General features: G+C 36.9%; 1 pseudogene; it reads right to left on the bottom strand.

Moving 5' to 3' along the window:
* Window positions 1-2,118: 2,118 nt before the first annotated feature.
* Window positions 2,119-5,987, bottom strand: LOC107795992 (potassium transporter 5-like; annotated as a pseudogene).

Below are 5,987 nucleotides of genomic sequence, written 5' to 3' on the forward strand. Positions count from 1 at the left end.
GGCTTATTAATAATATTTATTTTATGTGATTTTATTATCTTTTTATTGAATATTTTAGTACAATGTCATAGCTCATCTCATATTTGATGTTATATTCTTAAAAAACACCTTATATAATTATGTTTTACTAGGATCAAAGAAATATTTGGAGCACAAATTTTATGTTTTGTTCTATGAAGACTTTATAAAAGAAACCCGAAAAACTTGAGATTCAAAATTCCGATTTTTATTGATTTGATTTGATATTTAGATTTAATGACCCGACATAATTAGTTTGATTTGATAATTGAAAATGGGTATTTGCAAAAAAGGAAGGATTTCCTAACCAAGTAGATGTTCGCTACAAAGCAATATTGGTGGCCAAAGGATATGCTCAAAAGGAGGGAATTGATTACAATGAAGTATTTTCTCCAGTTGTAAAACATTCCTCCATTAGAATTATGTTGGCTTTGGTAGCACAATTGGATTTGGAACTAGTTCAGATGGATGTAAAAACTGCGTTTTTACATGGAAACTTGGAGGAGGAAATCTACATGACTCGGCCAGAAGGATTCAAAGTTGCTGGAAAAGAAAATATGGTGTGCAAACTTGAAAAATCGTTGTACGGATTGAAACAATCTTCTAGACAATGGTACAAGCGATTTGACGAGTTTATGTTGCGGCAAGGGTACAAGAGAAGCAAATACGATCATTGTGTATATTTGCACAAGCTTAAAGATGGTTCCTTTGCATATCTTTTCCTATATGTTGATGATATGTTGATAGCTTCCAAGAATTTGGAAGAAATTGATAAGTTGAAGATTCAACTAAAGAAGGAGTTCGAGATGAAGGATCTGGGTGAGGCAAAGAAAATTCTTGGCATGGAGATAATTAGAGATAGACGTTCAAAGAAACTCTGTTTATCTCAAAAGGAATATTTGAAGAGAGTACTTTAACATTTTGGCATAGATGACAAGACTAAGCCAGTTAGTACTCCACTTGCTTCCCATTTTAAGCTAAGTACTATTATGTCGCCAATGGATGAAGCTGAACGAGAGTATATGTCAAAGGTACCATACGCAAATGCTGTTGGTAGCTTGATGTATGCAATGGTTTGCACAAGGCCTGACATTTCACAAGCTGTTGGAGTTATTAGCAGATATATGCACAATCCAGGGAAGGAGCATTGGCAAGCTGTGAAGTGGATTCTACGGTATATTCATAATACTGTAGATGTCGGGTTAGTTTTTGAGCAGGAAGACAATCAGTCTGTAATTGGATATTGTGACTCAGATTTTGCAGGTGATATGGACAAACGAAGATCAACTACTGGTTATGTGTTTACTTTTGCAAAGGCACCAGTTAGTTGGAAGTCTACTTTGCAGTCAACAGTTGCTTTGTCTACAACAGAGGCAGAGTACATGGCTATTACAGAGGCTGTGAAAGAGGCAATTTGGCTTCAAGGATTGCTAAAGGAGTTTGGTGTTGAACAAAAAGGTATCACAATTTTTTGTGATAGTCAAAGTGCTATTCAATTAGCGAAGAACCAAGTTTATCATGCAAGGACGAAGCACATTGATGTTCGGTATCATTTCGTACGAGAAATCATAGAAGAAGGTGGAGTCACGGTGAAGAAAATTCATACTACGGAGAATCCTGCTGATATGCTGACAAAGGTGGTGACTGCGGTCAAGTTTCAACATTGTTTGGATTTGATCAACATTGTTGAACACTGAAGATTGAAGATGAAGACACAACCAAAATTTGTTATAGAGAGAAAATTGAAGACGTGGAATTTTTGCCAAGGTGGAGATTTGTTGAAATGTCAAATATTCCAGCTTCCCACATCGGTGGGTTAGCAATAGTTGGGGGGATTTTCCCCCTATAAAAGAAGGCTTAATGTTTAGGATTTAAATACACCTCTCATTTGCCTTCTCATCTGTTTAAGGCATTTGTATCTTCTCTCTTTAGTATTATTTCACTTGTATTTTTGGAGTGAAATAAAATATTGGTTGTGTCCGAGGAGTAGGCAAAATTAGCCGAACCTCGTAAATTCTGGTGTTCCCTTTATTGTTGTTTTATTGTCTTATTTATTATTTGGTGGCTGTCATAATTTTTGGTATAGTAGTTGTGACTTATTCACACTATATACATTTGGCTTCCGCAACAATAAATCATGTCGATCCTTAGCAGCCTCGTCTGAGGAATGGCCATAATTTTCTCCCCTTGCCTGAAATTCTTGCGCAAGAAATTATAGCCATAGTTGACAACAAATTTCTTCAAGAATAAAGCATCTTTTTTAGCCACCATTTCTGCTTCTCCCAAGAGATAGAACACTCCTTGTTCCTTTGCTTTTCCCACAAATTGAATCTCTTCTTCTTCCTCAAGTCTAGGGGACATGACCATTTGTGTTCTAGTACTTGATAAAGAATGAGTTGACTGAGCTACTGAACTATTGACTAATGACATAATTGAACCAGTTGATACTGTTCCAGCAACTACTACTTGTTGCTGCAACTCTTCCTCCAAATGAACACTTGACGTTGATTTTCCACCTAATTCTCTATCTGCAACTTGATGATCATGTGCTGCAAGTATATAATGTTCTTATCGAATGAACTCTTTCAAATGTTCCACCAATTGGTTTTCAAACTCCTGTGGTTTCCCAAGTTGATCATTGTACCCTAACCTAACTACACATTGGAACACCTTGTATTCTCTAGGCTCAACATGTCGGAACAAGAAAAGTTCCTCTAGCGCTACTTTACTTATAGGAATGGACTAGATTGACACCAGAATTATGATAGAATGGATGGATGAAATATTGGAGACAAAGTGAGGAAGTATTGGTGGAATTCCCTGTACTAATTCAGAGTAGAGTAGTCCTATTCCAGGTACTCTATTGATATCTGGATTTTTGGCTAAGTCCCTAATGTAGTCACTTGAAACCTTGTTATTGAGCTCGAATTGGTATCGAAGTTTTTGAACGTAGTGCCAAAGCCCCATAACGATCACGAGCACAAATGAGAAAGCCAAAGGTAGAAAACCACCTTGCACGAACTTTGTCAGCTGAGCGGATAGATATGTAGATTCTATGGTAACGTACACCACGTAGAATAAGATAATCCGCCATATGCTAATTTTCCATATAAGAAGCATTACTAATGTCACCATATTTGTGGTTATGAGCTCAGCACTAACCACACAAATTCCATAAGCATTCCCCAAATTTCCTGTGGTTTTGAAGCTGAGAGTAACTACAACACATGCAACCATGAGGAAGTAATTCAGCTCGGGGATGTAAACCTGACCCTCGTGCTTTGCAAATGTGTGAATTACCTTCACCCTTGGGAAACAACTTAGAGTTTGGGCCTGAGCTACAATAGAAAAAGCTCCTGATATCATTGCTTGACTTGTAATAATGCCGCAACAACGGCTACTACAAATTAAAGTGGACCTGTAAGTGGTACCAACATCAAAATGGTTTCATCCATATCGCATCAAAAAGGGTAGCCGCTGCACCAAGCTCCTGCTATGCGCGGGTCCGGGGAAGGGCCGAACCACAAGAGTCTATTGTACGCAATCTTAGATTGCATTTCTGCAAGAGGTTGTTTCTACGGCTCGAACCCGTGACCTCCTGGTCACATGACAGCAACTTTACCAGTTACGTCAACGCTCCCCATATCACATCAAAACATGTATGCACGCGGGAGACTTGCCTGGAACTGATTCATAGAAAGTATTCTGCACATTTTCAGGGAATTTTGAGAGGTAAGCAGCTTGACCACTGTAAGCTGAGAGCAACGCTGGAAATACGACACAACTGAAGCTTATCTGCGATCGCATTGTAAAAAAAATTTACACAATTATGTCAGTTAAAAGGTAACTCTATTTAATAGTATTGATTAGTAACCTACAATAAATAGTAAGTAACATGTTATAAAATCTTAATTTACATTGATGGTGTAAAATATTCATAACACCTTTAGTACATATAACTGAAATCCATATAGAAATGAACAATACTTACTTGAACAGACCGCACACTGAAGTGGCCCAAATCAGCAAACATAGCTTCGGATCCTGTAATAGTTTCATGAAATAGTCCACTTGAGAAATAAGCTATCGAGTTTAACTTTTATAAACTGACTGAGTAAATAATATACATAATCAGGTCGTTGAGAAGGTGATTCCAGATAGTGTAAATAAAATTGTAACCTGTAATGCAGAGGAAAACTCCACCAAGGGAAAGCCATCCTTGTGTACCGTTTCTTTTGAAGTAGTCGATAATGTATTTGGGATTAAGGGCACGTAAGACGCTCACGTAAGACCGATGCTCCTTATGAATAAAAATCAAACGCTTATGGCTGGAGCAAATGTATATCCCACTTTATCTGTACCAAAACGTTGAACACAAAAGAGGGCTACCAGTATTGCGATTGAAACACCCACAATAGCCTCTGCAACAAATCTTTATCCATGAGTTGTCTTAATCAGTAAAATCGAAACAAAACAATTGGAGAGAGAAAAGTAGTACTCCCTCCGGTTTCATTTTAGATCAGGTACCAAATTTAAGAATGCTAAAATACTTTTGAATAGTCTTAAATGAAAGGTGTATATAACATACAAATAATTCCCTTTTGAAACTTGTGGTATAAGAGTAGTAATTATTTACCAAATATATAAATATGGTATTCCTTTTGAAACGGATAAATAAAAAAGATGTACATAAATTGCAAGAGTTTTTAGCGTCCTGTTACACTACAATTTTTTTGTGTATTTGTGACAGACAAATTAATACGTCATGAAATCTACTTTACAACAGGCTGTCACAAAAACGGGCGTAGCAAATATTTTTAACTGATTATCACCTTGGCCTAGAGGCTTTATTCCACTTGCGGCAGAGAGAACTGCATGAGAAAGCACCACATTAAACAAAAATAGTGTCGATCATATAACTTGAAATGTAACAAATTAATCAATCAGTACGGAGTATATATGTAATTAATATTTAATTAGAGATCTGAGATGCAAGGAGTGAGAACTCCATCCCCCAATGACCATAGAAGTTCCAAGGATGGCGACGAAGACAAGAAATATTTTTGCAAATTTACTCTTTTCCAAATTATGCCTGATCTTCTGAGCTCGTCTAAATTGATTAGATGGTATCTCTAGATTGTAATGTGAAAGCTCACTACCCTCTGGCTCCTGATTCGAGAAAAGACTCACTTTTGCATATCGACATATTAAGGAATACAACGCAAATACTCCGCCTGCATTCAGTATCCGGTCAAATAGTGTCAAATAAATTGAGTCGAACAAGAGTACGTAGTAAATGTATAGTAGCGATGGACATATTATAACTTACCATCGCCATTGTCGTTGGCCCATAAGGCAATGAAGACATACTTAGTCATAGGTACGAGGATTATGGTATATATGATGAGGGACAACACCCCGACAACGTCATCCTTGTGTCCGATTTTATCGGTAAAAGTACTTGCAAAAACGTAGAGAGGGGAAGTCCCTATGTCTCCGTAGATAACTCCTACTGACTGAACTGCTAAACTCAGTATTGTCTTCCAATCAGCCTGTGCAGTTGCAAATATGCATTGTAAATTAAATTAGGTGGACAACTTATTACAACAAGTTAAATTACACAAATAGTGTAAAACTTCATTATGTCTGTTAGTATATATAAGTTAAATTCATACTTTAGAGGCAGTGGTGGATCCAGAATTTTAAAGTGATGGGTGCTCGCCGATAAAAAATCCGAAAGAACAAGAAAAAAAAGTTTAGTTATGAGTGCTCACTCTATATTTATCTAACTATTTTTATAATTGCTTATGCAAATTTACTAAATCCGGTTAAAAGTAATGAGTGCTCAAGCACCCATAAGTATCTATGTACATCCGCCACTGCTTAGAGGAATGTCTTGATGGAGCGAAAGAAACTTTTCCAGCTTCCAAGTTCAGAGAGTCTACACGGTATAACTTTTTGTTTTCCAT

The sequence above is a fragment of the Nicotiana tabacum genome, chromosome 8 (genome assembly GCF_000715075.1).
Source record: "Nicotiana tabacum cultivar K326 chromosome 8, ASM71507v2, whole genome shotgun sequence".
NCBI classification, from domain to species: domain Eukaryota; kingdom Viridiplantae; phylum Streptophyta; class Magnoliopsida; order Solanales; family Solanaceae; genus Nicotiana; species Nicotiana tabacum.